Source organism: Amblyomma maculatum, chromosome 10, assembly GCF_055883805.1.
Source record: "Amblyomma maculatum isolate TAMU_Amacu chromosome 10, ASM5588380v1, whole genome shotgun sequence".
Lineage (NCBI taxonomy): Eukaryota > Metazoa > Arthropoda > Arachnida > Ixodida > Ixodidae > Amblyomma > Amblyomma maculatum.
Genome location: NC_139353.1, coordinates 36,758,446 through 36,783,259, shown reverse-complemented (window position 1 = coordinate 36,783,259; position 24,814 = coordinate 36,758,446). Strand labels below are relative to the sequence as shown.

The following is a 24,814-nucleotide window of genomic DNA, read 5'->3' as shown; positions in this document are numbered from 1 at the left end:
TCACTTTAAAGCCAGTGCATGGCCAGTGACCCTCGCAAGAGAATATATTTCAATTATAAGGAAAATAAAACCGCAGCAGACACAGGACGGAGGCTGGAGACAACACAGGGCGGTACTGGCAACTGAAAGTTTATTGTGTTGTCTCCAGCCTCCGTCCTGTCTCTGCTGCGGTTTTATTTTCCTTATATCTCACCAGCTGGCCTACACATCTACCCTGCTAAGATATTTCAATTATTTTTAAGCTTGCAATGGCAAAAATGGAAAACTTCATCTGCTCATGTTTCTGATAGTTTTATTTTTTTTTTAAGCGAAAAGCTTATAGGCTAGTCAACTCCGAGTCTCGCGTGTGCTCCGTGGTTAGGAAAAGCCACAGTTGCGCATGCGCAAACCACGAGGCGTCACAGGAGAGGCTCAGGTGGTCGGAGCCGCCGCTACTCCAGCGGTTGACCTTTAGCTGCCACTCGCTTTTGTTATGTGATGTACGGCTGTAATCAGTGTTTCACCGTGATGATAAGCGATGGAATATCTATAAGGTGCGACCGTGAACAACAAGGTAAGCCACAACTATGCCAAGGAACCACAAGCTAATAAGCCATGGCATCGCCGAAACGTTTCGCTTCTGATATCCAGGCTTAACCAAGCTAAGCCACCACCAATTTTTGTTTAAAAATTTCGCTCTGTCGCTTTTGCAAATCCATTGGCTAAAAAACTTCGGGTCCCCTGCGGCATTTCGCGTTTAAAACTGCGCACACTATTTCCCATTAGTCATGGCATGAGCGAGCCGTCAATCGCGGGGGCGGCATGCGATCGGCGCGTCGGCGGGGAAAGATAACGACAGCGGAAGCGAGGCGCGGGTATTTTAGCAACGGGAACCCGGCGAAGCGGTTGCGCAGTCGACGAGCGATGTGGGCCCGCCTGATGGCCTGATGCACACGAACGGTAGAGCGGAGCCTTGCCAGAATGAAGGCTGAAGCGGTACCTCCGGAAATCGGTTTGGCGTTCTTTCGTGAGTTGCTGCCACGCGGAAGGCATCCTTGTTCCTTGTACCGCTCAGAAACCTCTGGCGGCGTCGCATCACGCTACTCGCGCCGCAGATCCCCGTTCTGTTTTAATCTTGGAATTGCAATGTCGCGCGTGTCGACCGCGAGCTTCGCTTCGCCGCTACATCCCATGTTGTGCCTTGTAAAGTGACTTTTGTTCATCCGGACTAAACCGGTTTTTAAGAAGTTGTCACTCGTTGGGCAAGACCACGGCTTGAAGACCCGTCCTCTAGAAGGCGGGGCGGGGCCTTCTCATAATATCACATGCTACTTGGCCGACCTCGTGGGCAGCGAATCACGACCCTACTTTGAACCATATTTGGCTGCTGAACATTGGGTGCCGACTAATTCCCTACTATTTTCCAATATCTATATGGTTGGCTCGAAGTATTTGGCAAACTTTGTGGGCAGCAACTACGGCCTTGCTTTGGGCATATTTGGCTGCGCAGCGTTGGGTGCCGATTAATTCCCTATTTGCCGATAGTTGGCGGAAAGTTTTTAACCAACTATTAACCAAAGTAATTGGTAACCAACCAGGGCCCACCTTCGGACCAACATTGGCTGGCCGAGAATACCAGCTGCCGAGCTCTGCCCAGTCGTTTACCGACAGTCGGCCGTCGGCCAATTTCAGTTAAGTGTAAGGTTCCCAACAACACTTTCATTATTACTAAAAAGATTTGCAGCGCTAAAAGACGACACAGAGAAAAAAGATGCACAGGACGGCGCTACACTTTCAACAATGCTTTAATTCATGCAAACACACAGAATATATATGCAGCGGGTGATGGGAAGTTATCATGAGATGAGCTATAATCTTCCATATCTATCTAAAAAGGCATATTCATTACTGTGCAGCACCATGGTGACAGAACTCACGCAGCCAGACCCAGCTGAGTGACCCAGAGAACCAACAAGCCCAGCTTGGAGTCTTGCTACGATACTTTCATTATATTTCAGATTTTCCGCACTTTATTAAGAACGTCGGAAACAGCTTTCTGCAGCACCCATTCACGACACCTGACAGTGCAGGATCCCTAAAACACACTGAAGCTGCATGGGAACATGACCAGCGAAGCATCACCTTGAAAGCAGTGCCGAAGGTCTACAAGTCAGTTGTGAGGCCAGACAGGTTTGAAAAAATTAGAGCACTGCAGAATCTGCATTGGAGTAATGCGAAAGCACGGATGCTGCTTTTGGTTACTTCTGGTTGCTTATAGTTGAGTTGCCTAATTTACTTCTTGTTTACCCATTTTAGTCTTTGGTACTTTAAAACTGCGCTCCAATCCCTTCCTACGTCCTTTTTAGGCTCTACTTCCGGTTGCGTGACGTCAAATTAATACACTTCTTGTTTACCCATTTTAGTCTTTGGTACTTTAAAACTGCGCTCCAATCCCTTCCTACGTCCTTTTTAGGCTCTACTTCCGGTTGTGTGACGTCGCATTCTTGACGTCACATTAATACGCTTCTTGTTTACCCATTTTAGTCTTCGTTACTTTCAAACTGCTCGCCAGTTCCATCTTATGCCCTTTTTCGGCTCTACTTCCGGTTGCGTGACGTCACATTCTTAATGTCACCCTACTATGACTGCTTTAATAAACTACTTTAGTCTTGGTACATTTAAATTGCGCGCCAATCCCTTCCTATGCTTTTTTTTTTTTGGCTCGACTTCAGGTGGGACGTCACATCTTTGGCGTCACCTTAATTGAGTGATTTAATTGACTATTTTTGTATTTGATACATTCTAATGTGGCGCCAAGCCATTGGCTAATGAGACCATTTTCGCCTTTAATGTTTCATTTTTTGCCTCAATTCTCTAATTAATTACCTAATTAACTTATAGGCCTAATTATTTTTCAGACACATTACATCACCCTGTATCGATTGACAGCACTCATTAACCTCTACCACTTCTCGATTACTCACAACTGATGCGGACACGATTTTGCGTGTTTTGCCTCTAATTAATTACCCAATTGAATTATTGGCCTAATCATTTTTGAACACAACATTACGTCACCCTCTATCGATTGACCCCACTCATTAACCTCTACCACTTCTCAATTACTCACAACTGCTGCGGACACGATTTTGCGGACGCGACCTGCGGACAGAAATCTGTGAACATAGCGAAGTAATGCTCTCGCATTAAAAATGAAACTAAATTACACCTCCCGCATTTTTTCAGGTGAAGCTCACCGAGGCCTTTTTCTCTACGAAGATCTTGAGCGACGGTATGGTACCATTGACGTAACTGCCGCTTTCGTGGAACCGATGCAAGATATATATGATAAGTAGAGACCAGATTTTAGGCAAATGCCTTTTTTTTTTTTTTTCAGTGCATAGTAGGCACGCCATTTTTACATATAAGCATGAATTAGGTGTTGACAATTCAAATGCCTATTTCGGGTGTTCTATTTCCGACGTTGCGGCCCAAAACCGCACATATTTTGGCGAAAATAGCCCTGAAACACCATGCCAACCACGTGAGCAGAAAATATATACAGAGACAGCTACTTTCCCACCTTTATATTTATCATTTCAGCTTGTAGAATATGGAGGCAAAGTGGTAATCGACCGCATGGCGCCGCATTTCGGAGAATGTTGAGTGTGCTACGCGTTCGTCTGAGCAACTTTCCATGTGACTATCCGCCTTTCTTACGTTATGTTATCACCGAATTATATTTGTCTGCAATCTGATATAGGAGCATGATTCGTTAAAAACTGCCAGTGGTACGTGCATGCGATGACCTTTCGTGCACTGACATCAACAACGTTTAACAAGACTCTCGTTTAATGCTTGCATGAAGACCATTCTTCCGCCGTCACTCCCGCGCTATATTCCGTCGATCCTCCGAATTGATTGGTTCTGTCGCACTTTTCTCCAGACTGCGCAACTTCCCTATAGAAGCACCGCTAACGAAAGCTGAAGCAGCAGCGCTGACGCACCACAACTCGTTATTTTAATATTTGATTAGGGATTTCTACTGGCCTTACTAGTCATGTCAAACCTAATGCCCTCCAAGAACGCATTGGTTCGTCAATGGGCTACTGGTACACCATGCTGCATCTGCAGATGGCCTGCTAATCATGCACAAACACGGGGAGCACATTGTAGATGTGTTTTATTTTAACGATTGCAGTTACCCGAAATTGTGAAGCATGCACTCTGCAGGCCTTCGGTATCATTTATTTCGCCATGTGCCTCTAATGCACATTTATTAAATTGGAGTATTACAAGACAGCATAGATGGCTCGTTCTGCTGGAACTATCTCTCCTTACCTTAATTTGAGAGGAAGTTTTCAAGGATTGATACTAAGCTAGAAGCAAAATTTCTTGCGTTCTCTCAGCAAATCCAACATCAAATGCATCAGTTTCAGCAACAAATCCAGGAATAGTTTCCTCATGCAACAAATTAAACCACGCCTCAGTCCTCGCCGACGCTAAACACCGCCACAGTTTCTCAAGTGCTGAAGTGCTTCAGTAAGGACGGCTGAAGGGGCTCTCTACTGCCCCGAACAACTTAAATCATGCGGTCTACAGAAAATTAATTAGCTGTGAGCAGTGGGAGGCGAAGCTGGCTCTCACAGAGCTCCCCCTTCAGCGCCAGCTGATCGGTCAGGCCTGGAGGGCCATATTCGCCATTGGTTTCCCGGACCCGGGTGAACCACCCGCGTAATCACTATGTGTCAATAAAGTTTATTCTCTCTCTCTCTCTCTCTCTCTCTCTCAAGGCAATCCCCAACGAGACAGTTGTGTTTGCTTCTAGCGACCAACAGATGGAACCAGTCGTTGATTTCCATCCGATTAAAATGTTTTGTGTGTAAGAAGAGTTAACTGATGAGCTTGTTGGTTTTCAACTATCACAACAATTTCTCATTTAGCGCAGAACACACACCAGGTGAAAGAAAGAATAACGCGGGATTGTGTGAGAACTCCACTTTTCTCGCGACCATTATAAGAAAGCCAGAGGTTTGTAATCCTCATTAACTATATTGGACTAATTGAGAGTGTACATACAGCAACGAACCGTTGCTCCTCCTCGTAGAGAAATTGCCGAAAAGATTTGAACAGGCTAGTAACACTATTTTTAAAGATGTGTTTAGAAAAAGTTTATTAGACATTATTCCCTGACATTTGTAATGATTTCCCGCGTCTGGAAACGACCGCCTCCTTTGCTTTACTGAATCATGTGAATTGTATGGTGTGTTGCGAGCAATTCACTAATCATCACTTCCCCCTCCTGTTTCTTTTCCATTTTGCGGCAGATATTGTGCGCCGATGCTCATATATCTTATATAATAACTTTGAATAAAATCTGAAGCGATAGCTTATACAGCGCCTCCGGCCGAAAAGCCATCGGCGTCGTGAACGTAGTTGTCAGCAGCGTGTGCGTCGGAAACAATCGGGGGCTGCGTAAAAAAAAAATGAAAAATTCCTATCGTGGTAATGTGTGGTTGTAGTGATTAATGGTTGATTAGTGTGTGATAAATGAAAACAAAATGAAAAAAGAGGGGATCAAAGATGTCAAAATTATCAGAATGAGAAGCCAATGCAAAATCTAGAATGCAATTTCTCAATTGCATGACAAAAATAATGAAAAAAATGAAAAATTGCGAAAAGGGGATCCGTGGTGTCAAAATGCTCCATACGAAATTCTTGATGAAGGTAATTAAGAAAATTTAGAGCTCAGGATCCCCTTCATGGATCATTGCCTTGTCGTAGCGGAGGGGCTTGCGAAACTCGATGAAGTCGTGAGCTCTGCTGTGTAGGGCCACCCAAGATAGACAGGTCACGGCAGAGAGTTCTGACAAAATGTGATTCACTGGAGATAGTAATGGCAACCCGCTCCAGTATTTCCTGCCAAGAAAACCCTATGGCCAGTCACAATACCATTAATAATATGGCGCCGGAAGATGAGCCCCCCAGGTTGGAAGGCGTCCCACATGTTACTGGGGATGAACAAAGGGCGATTCCTAGTAGCTCCAGGACAAATGAAGCGGCTGGGCTAAAGCCAAAAGGACGCTCGGTTGTGGATGTGTCGGGAAGCGACCGGAAAGTCCGATGTTGCAAGGAAATATATCTCATAGCAACATGGAATGTAAGATCTATGACGCAAGGTAAACTGGATGTCGTCAAGCGAGAAATGGACAGATTGAACATTGATATCTTGGGTATCAGCGAGCTCAAGTGGACCGGAATGGGAGAATTTACCTCCGGCGACCATTATGTCTTTTATTGTGGGCACGAATCCAAGAGAAGAAATGGGGTCGCTCTCATAGTAAACAGAAGAATGGGCAGAGCAGTGCTAGGGTACAACCCAAAAAACGACCGAATGATTTCACTTCGGATCCAAGGTCACCCTTTCAACATAACAGTTATCCAAGTCTATGCACCGACCACTAGTGCTGAAGAAGCGGACGTTGAGAGATTTTATGCGGACCTACAATGCCTTTTAGACCGCATCCCATCATCAGACGTCGTTTTTCTCATAGGAGACTGGAATGCTAAGGTCGGGAGTGAAGAAATATCCGGAATTATAGGCAAGTTCGGTCTTGGCGAGCCAAATGAAGCTGGGCAGAGGCTAGTAGAGTTTTGTCAAGAAAACAACCTGACCACAGCGAATACTCATTTTCAACAGCACAAGAGGCGCCTGTACACATGGACTTCACCGGACGGTCTGTACAGGAATCAGATCGATTATATTCTTTGCCGGCAGAGATGGAGAAGCACTATACAAGCAGTAAAAACAAGGCCTGGGGCCGATTGTGGCACCGATCATCAGCTTCTTGTTGCCAAAATTAAGCTTCGATTGAGGAAAACGCAGAAAACTAGAAGGCCTTTCAGGTATGATCTGGGTCAAATTCCATTAGAATATGCTGTGGAAGTGAGGAATCGATTTCAAGACTTAGATCTAGAAGACAGAGAGCCCGAAGAGATGTGGACTGACGTTCGTGATATAATACAAGAAGTTGCTTCTAAGGTAGTTTCAAAGCAAAAGAAGTGCAAGAAAGCAAACTGGTTATCTGAAGAGGCTTTGCAAATAGCTGAGGAAAGGAGGATGGCAAAAGTTATGGAGGAAAGAGAAAGATACCAAGTTCTCAACTCAATGCGGATTTTCAGAAAATAGCAAGGAGAGATAAGAATGCCTTCCTGAACATACAGTGTCAAGCAGTTGAGGACAACAGCCAATTAAGGAACACAAGAGCCCTGTATAAGACAAAGATATCAAAGGAAGCTTCTGTGCTAAGCTGGGCATGATAAAGGACAAACGAGGCAAGGACCTCACTGAAGCCTCAGAGATAAAGAAGAGGTGGCAGGAATACACAGAAGAACTGTACAAGAAGGACCCGAATGTGCAAACCCAACTTAAGACGGTTGTGATTACTGATCTCGCACCGGGCATCCTGAAGAGTGAAGTTGAATGGGCCTTAGCCAGCCTTGCTAAGAACAAAGCTAGCGGAATTGATGGCATTCCAGCTGAGTTGCTTCAAAGCATCAACCATGACGCTATTAACATTCTGCATACATTATGTCAGAAGATTTGGACAACCCTGCAGTGGCCACAGGATTGGAGGAGGTCAGTTTACATCCCCATTCCAAAGAAAGGCAGTGCCAAAGATTGTTCCAACTACCGCACGATCGCGCTTATTTCGCATGCTAGCAAGGTGATGTTGAAAATCCTCCAAGGTAGGCTGCAGCATGGTTGGATCGGGAGCTTCCGGACGTGCAAGCTGGGTTTCGCAAGGGCAGAGGAACTAGAGACCAAATTGCTAACCTTCGCTGGATCATGGAAAAAGCAAGAGAGTTCAAGAAACCCATCTACTTCTGCTTTATTGATTATGCGAAAGCGTTTGACTGCGTAGATCACAGCAGATTGTGGCAAGCTCTCCAAGAAATGGTAGTTCCAATTCACCTCGTCTGTCTCCTCAGGAACCTGTATGAAGGGCAAGAGGCCACAGTCAGAACTGGGCATGGTCTTACTGATTGGTTTCCGATTGAGAAAGGAGTGAGGCAAGGCTGCATACTGTCGCCCTGCCTATTTAACCTATATGCAGAGTGCATCATGAGGAAGGCCGGCCTGGACGAGTCTTCAGCTGGAGTGAAGATTGCTGGAAAACGTATCAACAACCTTAGATATGCGGATGATACCACTTTAATGACAGAAAGTGAAGTGGAACTCAAGAGACTTCTGATGCGCGTACAAGAAGAGAGTGAGAAGTTTGGGCTTAAACTGAACATTAAAAAGACAAAGATCATGGCGTCTTGCCCCATCAAGTCCTGGAGCATCAATGGACAAGAAGTGGAAGCTGTGACAGATTTTCTCTTCTTGGGCTCCAAGATTACCTCGGAAGACGACTGCAGCCATGAAATTAGGAGACGCCTGCTTCTGGGAAAGAGAGCAATGGTTAGCCTTGACCGCCTAGTAAAGAGCAGAGACATTAGTCTGCGAACCAAGATACGTATAACTCGTGCTATGGTCTTTCCAGTTGTGATGTATGGATGCGAGAGTTGGACTGTGAAGAAGGCTGACCGCCGAAGAATTGACGAGATTGAATTGTGGTGCTGGCGGAGACCCTTGAGAGTTCCTTGAACTGCCAGAAGATCAAATCAGTCGATATTGTCGACCATAAACCCTGACTGCTCATTGGAAGGTCAAATTCTAAAGTTAAAGCTCAGCTACTTTGGTCATCTGATGAGAAGAGAGGAGTCGCTGGAGAAAGATTTGATGTTGAGAAAGGTTGGGGGTCGCTGGAGTAGGGGTAGGCAGCGAACGCGATGGTTAGATGGCATCCTCGAGGCACTGCAGATGAAGTTATGTGATGTTAGGAAGATAGTGAGAGACCGGAAAGCGTGGCGTGACATGGTCCATAGGGTCACGAAGAGTCGGACACGACTGAACGACTGAACTGAACTGAGAGCTCAGAATCGATCAGTTAATTAATTGAAATTATTGAAAAATGAAACGTACATTGGAAAGGAGCGTTCAAAGGTGGCAGTATGCTCAGAATTAAAAGCAATTAATGTTTGCGGCGTCCGTGTCCTGTGCGTCGTCAGGTACGTCTTCTATTGCTTTCTTTACTTCTCCAGCGGAGATTGGCAGTTCTAAACGTTTTTTTCTTTTCATTTCATAATTTAGCCGCGGCATAAGAGTCAGGAAACTAGACTTGGAAGTGTTCGATTCTTACTACCAACGACTATTCGTTGTTTAAGTGACCTTATAGGTAAGCCACGAAGAGTTGCTGGTAGTAAGCGCGCGTGAATACATTTGGTGCGTATGAGTTACTAACGTGTGTTTGGGATGTGTATACTGATTGCACAATAATAATAATTTTAAGTTAAGAAAAATTTAGAACATTGCGCAATGAAAAGGCGGCTTTAAATGCGCTTCGCGTCAACTCTTAAGGCGAAGTATAAGCGTCTTTTTCTCTTGTTTTTGCGATTCGAGTGCGTACTTTGAACGAGATTGATTGCGATAATTCTTTGCGGTGTAACTTGCAAACCTCCTTGAAAAGTTCAGCACTCCAAGGTACACACCAAAAATTACGAGGGACTTTAGCGACTAAAGTAGTGAAAGGCGAAAGCCTGAGTGCCGCATTCTGCTACGCGACCGGCACTAATTAATTATTAAATAATTATAAAAAGCATTAAACGGGTAATACTTAATTGATTTCGTCAATAATTAGTAAATGAATTGTTTGTATAATTATAATTGATAATTAGTCATTATTTAGTAATTGATGATTGATTGGCATATGGCCTATAAAGCACGCATTCGCGCATACTGTGGTGGTGCTCTGTGATTGGTCGAGACCTATATGACGTCATCCAGCCTCTGGCAATCGAAGCCGCCCTAAAAGCGGGACACATTTTGTACACGACAGCATGAGTCATTAAAGGCTTTCGCCTTAGAAACTGCGGCGGAAGTATGACCGTGTTTTCGCAAGAGCTACTTGGATCCTCGACCACGCTTCGTCTCACTCGTTTTCACCATCCGTATTAAGGTTCTTTCACCGTCCTCTCGACTATCGGTCATCGACGTTTCCGAAGATATTTTCCTGGTGTCCGATTCTTCAGTTGCTCGATCGACTTTGAGACGTCATGTGCTATGTGTTGAATGAAATTACAGGAGCCCAGCTCAAAACCAGCACACCGGCGAACAAAAATTGGGTTTCCAGTGCGTTGTGTTTAGGTAAATTAAGTGACGACTGTTGTGGTATGTGACCAATAAAAGATTGATTTCATTATATGGTTCGATGTTTCTGTCACGTGGGAAGGGTGATTCATGGTTTACGCTGTGAAAAAATTCGTTATTTGGAAACACCAACATCCCACGTTGACCAAGGAAATAAGCGAGGACGTTCTTACGTAACTGATTATACGTAATTATACGTGATTATACGTAACTACGCTAGTGAATTTGGTTTCCATCTCAGAATCAAGAGATTGATCAGGGAATTCTTAAGGTGATGATGTGGTCTTTCCATAGGCAAACAAAATGTCGACTTTGGATATGTTTTTCAACCAATTTACGACTCGAACCCTGTATACACTCGTGAAAAGCAAGTAGAAGAAGAGAAGGGTGTACCTTATGAAGTACCCAAAGCCAGTGTGCTGAAATTGTTTTAACTGAAAATCATTGCAGAGACTTTGCGCGTCGTTTGAGAGACAGATAAACCGGCAGCGCCCTGGGAAGATTTAACTAAGTGCTGCAACAGCGAAAAAAGTGAGTTTCTTCATTGGCATGGCCAAAAACCCGTATGAGTCACAATAACCTCATACAGATTTCTCATATTAAACTCATACAAATCTCATACAATGTCATATATTTCTCATATGTTGAATGATATGTGTATGAGAATATATGAGATTTAGGTCTGTATGAGGTTATTGTGACTCATAGGGTTTTTTCGCTTCCTGGAATCTACGCTTCAGTGATCAACGTAAAGAGTTTACGCGCTGAGCACCGCCGGCGTTATGTTATTGTCAAAATGTGTTCTTGATCATGATATCTCGTTTAGTAATAAAAACCTCTACTATCACCGATACCTTCGGGCGAAGCACAAAACGCTTTTAAAGAATCTGGTGTGGGAACAAAGTGCGGCTCATTCTGATTACAAATAATGGTTAGCGTTGCTTAATATTTCGGACGTTGTCTCCTCAACAAGATTAAGGGAAAGATTTAGTGCAGTTAAAGAAGCGCTAATTTTGAAAAACTATAGTATCGCCCCATTTTGCTCACTGTAGTGAACAGAAAGTTGTGTCACTTCACGGTGCTCATTTCGTTCGTGAGCATGACCCACACTATTCTGAAAAGACAACCTGCATGCAGCATAATGTCGGAGGCCGTCAGTTCCAGTGTAATTACAATGCGGTTAATTTGTTACAGCGACGTCCGACTTCAAAGGTGGCTACCATTCCGGCTGCTGCATTCTCAGCGTCTTCCTTTTCACTAAATTCATTTTACCGACCCTCTCGTTTTCCTACTCGGCCCTTTCGACGCCGTTTCGAACTCCCCAAACTGCGACCCCATCAACGTTGAAAGGGATGCAGCTCGTCTACTCCGCCGCTCACTAACGTTCGCTAGTATTGAGAATGCCTTGAGGCAGCACCGTTAGGTCTCTTCGTAAGGGAAATGTCCTTTTATTGCGCCCCTTTCGATCACCGCGCGATTCACTCGCACCAGGGTAGGTCGTCGGGAGGCTCCCGAAAAAAGACAGTGAGATTGGGCGCCCTGTCCGCGTAATTAGACGTCAGAGTAATTTGGGTAGAGTTTCCCACTCGAACGCTGCGGGAACTCCGAGCCGACAGCTTGCGACACAAGGATAGGATCATGGGGATGGCGATGCAAAGGTGAATAGGCAGAAAAAAAGGAAAGAAATGTGGCGAACACGTGTCAGGCCCTTTGATTTCCAGCACGGGTTGGAAGAGGTCTTTTCATACCAGGCGGCGAGTGGGAAGGTTCCGGTCTTCCCATTTAAAGAGATGGTTGACGTACGGCATAAGGCCTGTATCAAAACACCATACATATAAAATGCACAAAAACCGGACGATATATGCTTGAAACTGTGGCACAAAGTGGCCAACTCATCAAAAACGTTCCAATTTCCATCGAGGCATACAGTCTTCATGTTTGAGAATGAGATAACGCCGAAGTACTCCTTGAAGGTCAATGTACAAAATAAGGCGAACTTTTATCTTCTGTGCTAGCATAAGCTTCCCTTGTTGCAATGGAATGAACTGCGCACATTCTGTCAAAAATGAGAGGACAAAAGGTGCTACATCAGAATAGAGTGTAGGGTGAGGCGGAAAAAAAAAAAAAAGAGGATACTCTCAATAACCCCTAAATAAAGCTGCGATTAAGCACATGGATTAAAACGCTGTCATATTACCATAGATAGTAGGCAGCCAGTTCAGTTTAAAGCTAAGTTACGACCACATTTCGTCATGCGGTAATAAAACGTGGTTCTAGACGTAAAAATATGCAACAAAAAGTGCACGTTGTGCTTACCGAAGTACTCAGTATGACGTGGAAGACCTTCACATCATGGTTACGCTGGGTAGTTTCCGTAGGCCGATTTAACTGGCATCGGTACGACGCAGTAAGCGCAGCATCATCGTCACTGGCGTCCATGGCTGGCTCTGAGTCGAGGCGCGGTTGCCCCTCGTTATTATACTCGTCGATTGACGCCATGGCGGTTTCCGTCGAGCGATGGCGCGACGTGACGTCACCCAAGTGATTAATCACATGCTCCACCCCTTCCACTCTTACCTCAGCTTCAAGTTTGAAAGGTCGAAGTCAAAAGTCACCCAAAGACTCATAGTCATGGTCTTGTGGTCCGACGCAAATGTGGTCCACAGGTTTACGCTACAAGCGGTTGTATGTTTGGGGGAAAGGAAGGCGCATGTATATTTACAGCCATTTTGTCCTGTGGTTCCTTGAAGGGCAATGGCTAGCTCACGCTAACAATATGCCTTGATTTATAAGGAAAGATACAGTATCTGCCACATTTTTTTTGTGCACACCTAGATGTGATCAAAGTTCAGGTGCCTAGGCTTCCCCGCAGGCTGGCCAGGCAGGAGCAGCCAGGGAGGATAGGCAAAGAAAGACGTTTATGTAGACTTATTTACATGTTGAAGTGAGTACAGGTCGAAACTGGAGAAGAGAGCCGCTGGTGGATAAACTATATCTCTCAAATACTGCTTCTTGTCCCCACCTGTGGAGCTAGGGACATGGCGTTTCCCTAGCAAAAAAACCCTGAGTCACAGTAACCTCGTACAGATTTCTCATCCTAAGCTCCCACTTAAATCGTATAAATCTCATATAATCTCATACAAATAACATTCAGCGTATGAAAAATATACGAGATTGTATGAGATTTGTATGAGTTTAATATGAGAAATCTGAAAATTGACGAGAATGCTATATGTATGCACGTGTTTTATTGATAAAAATAAACAGGTGTAAGTTTGCGCTTCATTCGTGTGTCGTCTTTCACTTGTCTCTGTATATCAAGTAGCGCAGTATTCCCCAGTATGAGAAATCTGTATGAGATTATTATGACTCGTAGGTTTTTTTCGGTAGGGTTATGTCGGGCAGTCCAATCAGTAAGACACTTGCTGACATTCCCCCCCCCCCCCCCCCCCCACATAATTTACTCCCCTGCTTGCGACTATATCTACAGGCCAGTCAGCAATCTTTAAATTGAAAGCTAGAGCGCTAGAATTTCTTGATGCTGAGAAATAGACAGATGAGCTTCACCAATGAGCGCCGTTTTTGTGGCCGCCCTTTCGCCAGCTGCGCTTGCTCAGTGAAATCGAGCGACGAAGTCCCACTTATGGCACAGCCCACGAAGTGTTGCTTCAGCTGCTTCCATATTTCTTTGAGGGGGAGAAAAGCTATACGATGAGCTTTCCAATAAAAATCATTCAGATGAAGCAGGGCACGGCTGATAAATCTGGGACTGGCGCGATGCCACTGAACGACTAGTAGTTGGCGATGAATTAGCAAAATATCATTCATGGCCGAGCTGCTCGGCCATGAATTTAACCTACGAAATTGTGTTCATAAAAAAAAATTAAGTCCAATGGCTGCGAAGACGCTTTCATTATATTTAGACACACGCGGGCCGTAAAAAATGACTGACCGAAAGTCTTGAGAGAACCCAGAGTGGTAATTACGCGTATATGCAACCTTGTTCATTTTGCTCTTGGAACTTCCGAGTTCCTCTATGTTATCTCTGTGCGCCTGTGAAATCACTGTTCAAAAAGCCGGCTGGGCGAGCGTCCCCCCTTATCACTTCTTTTTGTGTTAAAAAGATATTCAAGTTTTTATGCAGTTTGAGCTTCTTTGTCAGTAAGAGTCTACCTGCCCACAGTGAGCAATTTACCTGATGTGTTTGTGAGAGCGGGTCAGGGCAGGGCCCGGGCCAAGCCCTGCGAAGTAGAGCAATAAATGAGCGAGCCTGGGCCCGGGCTTAAAGCCACAGACCGGGCTTGTGATTCGGACCACTGGCTCTGGCCGGACTCGAGGCTCAAGTTCAACCCATTTAGTGCTTTTATCAGCACGCAGAAAAACAGAGTCTACAACTAGCCTAGCAGTTCGGGGATGGACAAGCACAACACGATAACCATTACTGCTTGTGCTATAGCCTGAGAAGAGCCTCTTCCAGAGGCGGATTAAACCTTTGCGGCGGAGAACATCGAGGAACGCTTCATAACGATATGACGTCTTCGTATTTCTCTCTAAAGCCACCGCGGTGGGTGTTTTCGCTATTTGTAACCAGGTTTCAGTAGGGTTAAACGTCCTCAATTTGACGGGGCCGCTCTCAGATGACGCCAAAAGTAAGCCTCAACCCGTGGCCTCAGCGATCATGCCTACCGTTTCCCTGTAGCTCAGTGGCCACAGTTAAACTCCCCCCCCCCCCCCCCCTTTTTTTCCGAGGTAGCTCCTAGATGGCGCCACATGTACACTTGAAACAGCAGCCTACCAGGTCATATATCCTCCGAAAGTTTGTATCAGGCACGTATCACGTAAAAAAGAGCTATTACACTGGTTAAAACGGTTAAGTAATAAGAAGAAAAGCCCGCGCTTTTGCACTGTCATCGGTGTACTAAACGTAACTTCTGCCAATTTGGTTGTGTGTTGATAAATGTGAAGCAATAACGTAATCGCGGAGATAATTGATTACAAAGCAGAATAGGAACATTCACACTCCATCGGTGGGATTCGATCTTCAACCCTTTGAACTTCGCGTTCGGTGCTCTACCGACTCAGATGCGGTGACGGGAGTTCAGTTTACAACTATCTACGGTATTTATGTAGGTTGTGACCTATTCTTGATAGTACCCACCATCACCACCACATTCCTTGATAGCGACGGACATGGAAAGTCCTGTGATATATCGCGAGTGTCACGTAGGAACGAGATAAAGGGAAGGGTGTGAGATGTGTGGTAACCATGTACTACGCTACCTACGACGTCAAGGGCAACAGATTCGATGCCTTCGTTACGATAATTAGCATACAAATGAAGGAAAAATTAATGTTTAGTATTGAGGTACATACAAAGTACTCTCGCGGACAAAGTCCTTGGAACGCGTGAACGGCATTTAAAGGGCATAACTGTCGTGTCGACCAGTAGCTTCAGGCCGTACTCTTTTGGATGTGAAAGCTTGATTTTAGTTCTCTCACGCAAGCTGGAAAAATAAGCCAATTATTTTCTCACACCTTTCCTTGTCCAAAATCATTAGACGAGCAATCCAGTTGTTTGTCATCAATAGCACCTTCAACCAAGGTTTGGAGTGGCGTTTCCCTCAGCCGACAGCAGCACAAGCAATCAATTTTGCCGCCTTTCAACTTTGCAACGGTGTGCCCCTCTCTCGACAGATGACGCCACATAGCCCGTAAACGCAGGGGCAACAGCAAGCAGAAGAGCGTAGTTGAAACGGATGCAAAGATCACGTCAACAGAAGCGTATCCTGGCGGAATTAGAAATACACTCATTTAGTTCAGAAATTTAAACTGCACGAGCGAACGTTTGGAAGTCAGTTGGGCACAAAGTTTCCAATCGATCCCCTCTGACTTCTGTAACAAATTTTGCGTCCTTTTATTGAACTGATAAACGCAACTTCTCTTATTTCTTAGCGAAACTAACTGCAAAGGTTTAACGAGGATAAACCTAGTATAGAGCGCGAAAGCATTAGTTTGACTTAGTTACCTTGGTAAATGGTAGATGTAATGGATGACGTCGCGGTCTTCTCTCTAGCTGTTCGCGGCGTATCTCCGCCTCCGACAACTGCCGCGTAGAACGAGACTCGCTGTAGATGTCAGTTATCGAAGCAGACTGAATTCATCCTGCTCAGTATATACGATTAAACTACGTGACATCATAGGTCACCTGACGTCACACAAACACAAGTAGCTTTAAGACAAGTGACGTCAAAGAAACCTCCGACCAATCAGGCAGTGCCTGACCGTGTCACCTATCAAGTACAATCTGCCACAGGCACGCTTGTGAGGAAGACCGCGATTTATGCTCCCTAACAGCGGCATTTATATATAAATTTCCTATTTAACCAAAGCCGCACAAATGTGCTTGCGCTGCCTAGGGGCCGATTGCCTAACCAGGCATCCAAGGGTAATGGTAGGTTCGATTCTGATCGTACCCTCCCTTTTTATTGGCGAAACCCCAGTGTGCAGCTGGCATGGGGTCTAATGAGCTCTGAATTTCAGCACTAGTGCAGAACTAGGTGTCCGGGAAATATTTTCGTTCTTCTTGCATTTGAAATTTTTAATAAAAAAATAGTTGTAAGTTACATCGTTAAATATGCACCAAAAATTACAAAGCTCGAGATGTATTTTTTTTTTTAATAACTGTACTCAAGATCACGTAGAACAGCGTCTGGAGAATCTTAATTGTGAAAAAAGGCTGATGACGGAGGCACCTGTACTTCGTCTGTCGGTCCTTTGTAGCTTAGTTTCGTTTTCGGACATTATTGCATTATCCACGCGGGAAAATTTCTGCTTGTGTTCAGTGTGTACGTTTACCGTACGTCTCCAGACGAAGACAGGTCCATGTGTCGTAACGTTGGCTCGGCTTGGGAGCTGAGGCTTTCCATCTACCCTTGTTCAGGGCTCTCTCATACGTCTCGAAACGGCACACATATGGGATCTAAAAGTTTCCCACTGGACTTCATTTTAAGGGCTACTTCTTTTACGCAGAGTTGGTGACAAGAGGAACGACTTTCTTTGTCTCGCATGCAGGATTGCTCGTTGCCACCCATTTGCAGGTACAGTCAGGGACAAAAGTTTGCGGGACGTGAGCTCGTGGAAAAATATATATTGTCCCGCACTTCCCGCGGGCTTGCCATAAAAGTGTCGGGGTTCCCGATAAGGCTGTGGGGTGGTCGATTGTGCTGCTGGCATGGGCGGCGTTGAAACATCTGCTTGCGCCATCTCCGTCCGTAGGAGGGGTAGCCCAGCAATTCTTCTGCTTCGGCGGTGTAGGAGAGCTAGGTTCCGTGGTGATCTTCACCCCGCACCTCCACCACACTTGTTACGAGGTTTATTTACACAGATCTTAGGATGCGCTGGAGATTAGCCCACCAGAGCGGGTAAAACCAGCTTCCTCTTCTTCTTCTGGTTATTCCGCCAAGCCTCCTCTTCCTCCAATACAGGACCACGGGAAGTGCGTGACAATATATATATATATATATTTCTGTGTAACTTGGCAAACATAGTGAATTAAATGTGCTGAATCACGAGGGGATATGCACGCCCCAATCATAGAAAAAAGTATCACAAGAAAAACTAGCGAGGCAGTGAAGAAATAAATGTTTTTCCACAGATACGCATCCAGCACAAACGTTTTTGTCCCTGACTGTACAGTGCATGAGCGTAATATGGACATGCTACACCATTCGATGGTTCCTTCTCGGTTCCCGTTCTAGCTTTTGCGTCCGACCACACTACGGAGTTGTGGTTATAATGAGTGAGGTTCCGTGGACCCTTTGGAGTCCGTTAACTACCGTGCGCCCTCGCGTGGAGTTCAAGATCAGAATGTACACCCTTTCGCAGCGTTAAGGGAGGAGGCGGTTACCACTAGGCTGATCAAAGGGGAAGCCATTCGTCGCTGTTGCTCCGCCTACGATGTTCACTGGCTATGTGACGCTCGGCGCCCGCTGAGAACACTTCCATTTTAGGTTGCTGAAAACATCCGCCCTTGACGATCTTGTTACGCTAGCGTCTGGCGTGACGCACGCTGCTCGCCATCGCAGTGTCGAAGCTACGCGGTTCCAAGTATCGCTTTCTGAAGCTCGGGTCTGCGGAATCCAACCAACGGCAGAGCGCAATGCGCTTGTTTTAATTTTTAACACGCTGTTGTCGGCTCCTGTTTGAAAGAAAGCCGCCAGCGTCACGCTGAATGTGGGTTGGCTGAACGGGTCTGTGAAGTCACGCCGCTCAGAATCGAATCGGGATTCACCGCGACGTCACGGATCATGCGGGGGTTTATGCGGAGGGCTTTCTACCACATTTATTTTTCATGACGCTTTATACCGCGGAAGTTTGACCCAAGCGCCCTGACGTCACGCCAAAAATTCTAGTGACGTGTGCGGAAATAAATTATTGGCGCGATAAATGAACGGCTAATTATTGAGAAGTGGGGATCGAACTTGGGTCTCCTGTGTCGCGAAGACAGCGGGCTGTCTTTGCACCTAGTGGCCAGAGGACGTTGGGGAAAATGTTGCCGACCTAGGCTTACCGGGTGGCTAAGTAAACTTCTAAAGATGTTCAGCCAGCTGCATTATTGACTATATAGTATCGCGCTGAATGCTGTTCAGTGATCTCTCGTGCAAAGTGGTAGCGCAAGAGAAACCCGAAAGAATGTCAACAAGCATGAACAACAGGAGAAGGCTGTTTCTTCAGCATCCTTTCAGTTTCTTTTGGGCTGCCAATTTCGATGACGAATCACCAAATAGCCCGCACCGAGATACTGATCGGTGCAGTTTCTCCTGCATTGTGCTCCTAGCTTCATTTCACAAAAGGCCACATAAGGGCATCATGTGCGTCAGGGCTTGTCCTGTCGATCATGTTTCTTCATCTTCCCTCTCCTCTCTGTTGCGCTGTCACTTTCCATGGTGCATAATCGACATGAGCACATAAACACGGACACGGAGATACTATAGGGACATGACAATTACACTTGTTCTGTCATTATTGCCTCTTTGTGACCATGTTTATGCATCCATGTTAGCTCTGTATACTCATATACCAAACTTTCTCAGCAATCTGCGTTGCATAATTGAGGGTCACGAGGTATCATGCGTGACTTTTTTTTTTTTTTTTCTCGCAAATGTGCATAACTCACTTATGCAATAAACTTCTCACTGGCGCGTTGTCATGATGAAGAACCTTTCTTCCTGCGTATTGCTATAGAGATCTATTACTCGCTGCTCGCATCATAAATGATTATATTCTGGTCTGTATTGCAAAGTGTCCATTATAAATGTTCGGCAACATTCCATATTTCGCATCGTCGCTTACGTAAGTTCAGTTTGGTTTGGTTTGGTTAAGGGGGTTTTACGTCCCAAAGCGATCCAGGCTATGACAGGTGCACATGTGCATAATTTCAAAAATACCATTTGGCACATAATGTAGGCAAGTATTGTATTCGGTCTTTTCGCTCATACAATGCAGCATTGAAGAGAAAAAAAATCGATATTTGCTAGGTTTCTAACAGGTAATACCGATGCATGCCCCATTCTGCCGTGCAAATATTTTTTTTTTCTTACCTGCCAAGAACTGTAAGAGAATGGAACCACCTGCACCCTCCCGTTGCCCGCATCGTAGATCCCACGTCATTCAGAGATGCGATAACAAATTTCCAGTCTGCATAAGAAGGTATACTATTTATTGATATTGTACTTTTATTCATTTTTTGTTCAAAGATTTCATTTTGTTCATTCCACGCAAGTGCTTTGTAGCATCATATCTATTGTTCATATGTACCCACCTTCCCTGTAACGCGAATAGGCCTTGAGGGTAAATGAATAAATAAATTAAGCTCGCTCACAAATCCCAGATCCGTACTTTGTGATTCGATGCTGTATAATTGCAAATTCCCATTCTTGAAAAAGGAAATTAAAACGCGGAACTGCTAACAATTCAACATTTGCGAGGCTATTTAGCAGATATTTAAGGTATTTATCGGTGTGTTATGTTTTCATGTTTTCTTTATCTCTCTTTGATATTGAATTACATACTGCATAGTTTCTTTACTACTTATTTTTGACAAAAAGAAACTTCGATTGCGGCTTATTTTTAGAATCTGTAGGTATAATGCATTATGAATGTGATTACGAAATTCGCGTTGACTTTGTTCGTTTACACTTCGAGGCTCAATATCACGTCCGTGCTCAGTTTTTTCTTTTTTTTTTAGTCCATGCAAATTCTGTTGATTACCTGCAACCTTACTTACTGTATTGCATACTAGGATTTAGTCTCATTTTTTTTATTATTTATAAGTTTTTATGTTTTTTTTTTTTTTGTTTGTTTCTTTCAAGAACAGTGAGGGCATCAGAAGTCACATTTAACTGCCTTGAGAAGCTTTAAGCCCTGAAAGCGCCCCAAATAAGTATTGAGAAAAATGAAAGTTAGCTACCATAATAGTTGAATAGGTGCACCAAAAGCGTGAGGGCAGGCAACCCTTCTGTCATAAAAGATAGCGACAATTTAGTTCTTTATTGTCCCCTGATTCCCAGACGAAAGGAAAAGAAAGGCACGACAAGAACAGATGACACATGACACGAATAGAAACATGAATGTTGGCACAACCTTAAGGAAATATCGGTGTAGCTTATATCCTTGTTTGTCCAGAACGGTAAAGATCTTAGTCCTCTTTCGAAAACTGTTGCTTGTGTTCAATGCTGGGAGAAATGAAGAAGTTGATGTATACCTCCTTGTCTGCACGCACCGAAGCTGAGGTGCGCGCCGCCGGGAGTGAGATATGAGCAATGATGGAGACGGTGAACTGGGTTTCTTAGAAATCTGTTTTTATTCGTAACTGAGCGAGCGAGTGAGAGAGAGAGAGCGAGTAGATGGGATGGGATGGAGAGAGGGTGTTGTAGCGGTGGCGGTGGCGATGACAGGCGCGCGTTTCACAGCGGACACACGCGCACAATCGGGACTCTTCTGAGGGCATCTCTCGCGCTTTTCACATTGATTTGAGGCAGATGATTTGCCAGCCTCGCACAGCGAAGAAGACGCTTCATTTGCTCCAAAGAAAAAAAAAATACAACAAAGGGGGGGACAGCACAGAGATTCCTCTTACATTCGTAAATAAATACGAAGTCAACAGCAGAAAGAATGTTCAGTTTCACAGCATTTAGAAAAAAAAAAAAAAAAAGACATTGTGGCAAGCTTCACAAACAGCATTTTGAGGCTGACGAGGAATGTTATACCGAGTTGCCATTTTGCACGGAGTAATACCACTTTCCAGTGCGCGGTCGGGGAAGTGACATGTCTCGCCTATTCGGAGCTTGGTTGCCATGGTTACGTGCTGTCTTGATACTAATCGCAAGAATAGTCTCCGTCGATGGAATGAGCTTGGAATGTCAGAAAAAGATTCTAAGGGGCGGATAATTGGCTTCTTGCCTGTCCTCAATCTTTAAGCCTAACCCAATATCCGCGAAATTTATCTTGGGTAAAAAGCCTACTTCGGGGCACAAGGGAACAGAAATACGAGATAATGATCAAATAGTCGTCGAAGAATCCCCGACTAGATTTCGCGCGCTCTGCTCAGACTTGCACTACTAGTATTCTCGGCCAACGCACCGAGTACTTGACCAAAAACTCTCCTTCCGTGGTTCCGAACAACTGTCCTGTACGTGCGTTCGAGGGCGACACGATCAAATTCGTTTAACCGAATAATTCGTTACTGCGGTTCAACCGCACTGCGGAGCCAAACTTTTTCCGGATAGACGAGACATGACTTTCCCAAGCGGGAGAGTAGGCTTCTCGTAACCCCATCAACAGAGACGTTTTATGCGTTACACAAATCAGAGTGGATTCCCAGCCCACACGGCATCACCACACAAAAAAAGAAAAAAGAAAGAAAATAGACAAAAACGACACACTCGGCGCGGAACGCAGGTACAGCGCCATGAAGCCGGTTGGACCGGTGCTCGCGAAAGGCAGCGGGAAGAAGAGGGAAAACATCACGTGTAGAAAAAGTTGATCGGCGTCAAAGGCGACAGATGTGTCGAAAGTAAGATGCCCATGTAATATATTACCATGATATGCCTCCTCCTTGAACATGAAGAGAAAATAAAACAACAAAATATGGACCCTGCTATAGTTAATCTATACATGTGACGATGTGAAAAGGTGCAGGGTGAGAGTGAAAGAAAAAAAAAAAAACGACAGAAAGCAATCACCGACGTAATATTTATATTTATGTATAATATGTGTATATTTATATTTTATATATATAGATATGTATAATATATATATACTTTGTACACGCGATAACACTTTACCGTCACCTCGCAACTCTCCCGTCATAACGTGACAAAATCAGCACGCCGTGCACGGTCCCAAATCACTCACGCAAACACACTGGCAAAGTCTAAAAAGGAGGTTAAAAACCAGAGGATGAAGTCTACATGCGCTCGGGAAATGAATGAAGTAGAATCACGTGATCACTCCGTTGCATGGCGTTGTCAACTGCTCATGCTGTGCTCTCTTCTCACGCACTCTCATTCGCACACTGCACACAAACACATTCGAAAAACAAACAAACAAACAAACAAACAAAAAGAACGCACCCACGGCGGATGCCACACGCGAAAACTAAACAATGTGCCGAGAACTTGCTCATCAACCACGAACATTTGTTTGTTTACGCACAAGCGATTGATTTTTCAACTGTCGCGAGCGGACACGTAAAAGGTGCCAGGAATGTATACGTTTCGAGATGACGCGGCCGATGGAAGATTCTCTCAAGCCTCTCTGGGGCCTAATCTCATGGGAATATACATGGGAGAGGGATATGTATAGTGTTCGTTACCCACTCGACTCTTGGGAAATGATTTTTGCGTAGTGAGATTGTCTACGCGTAATGAAGTGATCAACGAGAGGTTCTTTCATCGCGACAGCTATGGGGGCCACGGTTGAAAATTATTTTGCATTTTGCACAAATTATTTATACGCTAGCAGATGAGACTTCGGGCAGCAAAATTTGGCACTGTTTTGACAAATCGCTTCCAAATGCATTACACTGATCTGTATTTTTAATCTTGGATTAATTAATTTGTTGGATTCTTAACCGTGGCATGTACGATATGTTTCCTAACTGATGCGATCAAAGAACCTCGCAAGTCAACATGCTCGCTTGTTCGAACACACCGCCAAAATAAAGTGGATTCGCGAGTTTAATTGGAAAACAAAAATGACTGCATATGGCGATGATCACGTTTTTGTCGCCAAAAATAAATAAAGTAAAAGGCATTAAAGGCAAGCAATGTGAGGCAGCAATCGGGCAATGTACACGTTGGCAGCGTCCCACAGAAACAGACTGCCGTAATAAGTTTGTGATTGCAAACAACACAACCACAGCACGCGACACGGACCCTCATAAACCACTGACACCCGAGAAAAGCTATTATAGACAGCAACAAAAAAATAAACGTTACGAGACTTTTGTCTTTCTTACGCAACGCGAAGATTTGACTCCATCTGTAAAAACTGGCAGCAATTTGAATGCATTGAAATGATCACGATTATTATTTTCTTCCAGCACCAACAAATGTGCATTCAACGCCTACATCGTTCTCGAGCAGAGTTGCAAAACTCGAAAGGAGAAGACGGATCTCAACTATTGTTTAATAATGCAGCGGCTAATACGAAACGGCCTTTGGTTTCTAACTGCGGTCGAGCGCTGAAAACGCAGGTGAACAAACTCCTTTTGAATCGCTATATAGTACAAGGCAAGCAAAACGCTAAGCTCATCTAAATACAATCGCGACCGGTAGTTGCATCAGCTGTTAACAAGCTTCCGAGAAGGTGCCCCATTTCCAAAGATGCTCTTATCAGGAAAAAAAAAAAAAAAAAAAAATTGAAAGCAGCTGAACATAAGTAAAGAACAAACGTAAGGTGGTAATATTATCTTACAGCGTGTAATTGGTCTTCACATGCACCTGTAGAAGACATATCGTGGTCGGATATCAGCATATTAACGACACCGAAAGAGCATACAACAACAGGCGAATGATTCTCCTGAGAAGCAATCGCATTTCACCGGATAGCCAGACATTTCAGTTTCCTAACTTGCTTCTGTAACGTAAGGGGAAGTTGGGCAGTGCACGTCATAGAGTCTGAAGGCCATCTACGTCCGCAAAAGCACTGGCTTCGAAGACCGCGCACTGCTCACGACGGCTTCTCTAAAGAACACAACTGCTTAGTCGGAAGGATGCATCAGATATGTCCGCCCGACGCATTGTGCTTCATGTTAACATGCCTAACATATGCATCAATATGTCACATGAGCAAGCTTGTGCATGATTCGCAATTAACTTTTTTTTTTTTTTTTCGTTTCAGCGCTTCCTTGAATATGGCAGCCGTCTTAGTGTCTCCCGTGAGTTTCTAGTCCAATGGACGTAATTCGCGCCGCGGTCTTAGACAAAATTCGCAAGCGAAGTTGACCCGGACGACATCAGGCTTTGGATTGAAGTCGAACTGGGTTCACTGAGGTGAGGATGCGAAATTAAAACGAAC

At 44.6% G+C, this 24,814-nt stretch overlaps 1 long non-coding RNA gene across 1 annotated transcript; it reads left to right on the top strand.

The window, feature by feature from the left end:
* The first annotated feature begins 415 nt into the window (after positions 1-415).
* LOC146176173 (uncharacterized) lies at positions 416-24,814 on the top strand. Its single transcript, XR_014701500.1, has 4 exons — positions 416-553; positions 3,226-3,271; positions 23,838-23,990; positions 24,638-24,814. It is a non-coding gene; the product is annotated as an uncharacterized LOC146176173 (long non-coding RNA).